This window comes from Gossypium hirsutum, chromosome A01 (genome assembly GCF_007990345.1).
Source record: "Gossypium hirsutum isolate 1008001.06 chromosome A01, Gossypium_hirsutum_v2.1, whole genome shotgun sequence".
NCBI lineage: Eukaryota > Viridiplantae > Streptophyta > Magnoliopsida > Malvales > Malvaceae > Gossypium > Gossypium hirsutum.
The window spans coordinates 28866210-28867217 of NC_053424.1; the positions used below are offsets into that span (position 1 = coordinate 28866210).

The 1008-nt window shown below is 35.7% G+C and overlaps 1 non-coding gene across 1 annotated transcript; it reads right to left on the reverse strand.

Annotated features, from left to right (window-relative positions):
- Window positions 1–347: 347 nt before the first annotated feature.
- Window positions 348–454, reverse strand: LOC121206308 (small nucleolar RNA R71). The gene has a single exon (XR_005901391.1). It is a non-coding gene; the product is annotated as a small nucleolar RNA R71 (small nucleolar RNA).
- Window positions 455–1008: the final 554 nt, after the last annotated feature.

The window sequence follows — 1008 nt, forward strand, 5'->3', positions numbered from 1 at the left end:
GTTTTGCCAATTTTGATTGATCTGAATCTAGGGATAGTCAAACCACAAATACAAGCTCAGCAATTTGAGCTGAAACCAGTAATGTTTCAGATGTTGCAAATGATAGGATAGTTTAGTGGATTGCCTACTGAAGATCCATGACTACACTTAAAGATTTTCTTGGAAGTCTTTGACTCATTTAGGCAACATGGTGTTCCTGAAGACGCCTTGTAACTTAAAAGATTTCCATATTCATTAAGAGATCGTGCCAAAGCATGGTTGAACATTTTGCCGTTAGGGACAGTGGCATCGTGAAATGATCTTTTCCAAGATTTTTGCTACGGTATAATCCACAAACTATGAATGTCAAGCTGAGAAATGGCATCACGTCTTTTCTGCAATTAGAGGATGAAACACTATATGAAGCTTGGGAACGATTTAAAGACTTAATTTGAAATTTTCTACTCTATGGATTTCAAAACTGGACTCAAATGGGATAGACAGGAAAGTTGTTGGTACTAGAGAACTTGATGCAATCACTTCCTTGAAAGCCCATGTATCATCTTTAACTAATATGATCAAGACGATAAAGTTATCAACTATAGTTTAGGAGATGAAAGCAGTTGGCCTAGCATGTGTTTATTATGGTGAAGACCATGTGTTCAATAAATGCCCATCAAATAAAAAATCTACATACTACATGGGTAACTTTAATCGAAATAATAACACCTATTCCAACATCTATAATTCAAGGTGCAAGCAACAACCAAATTTTAGTTAGAATAATCATGGTGAGGAGACTTTTAACAATGCTGCAAGATAGAATGCCAATAGTACACTGCCTGGTTATAATCATTATATGCTGAGGCAAAATGTACAACAAGGTCAGGACTCGGCATCATCATCATCATCTATGGAAGCTTTGTTGAAAGAGTATATGGCCAAGAATGATGTCATAATTTAGAGTCAAGCTGCTTCCCTTTAAGCTCTTGAGAATAGTGTAGGGAAAATAGTAAATGCTTTAAATTT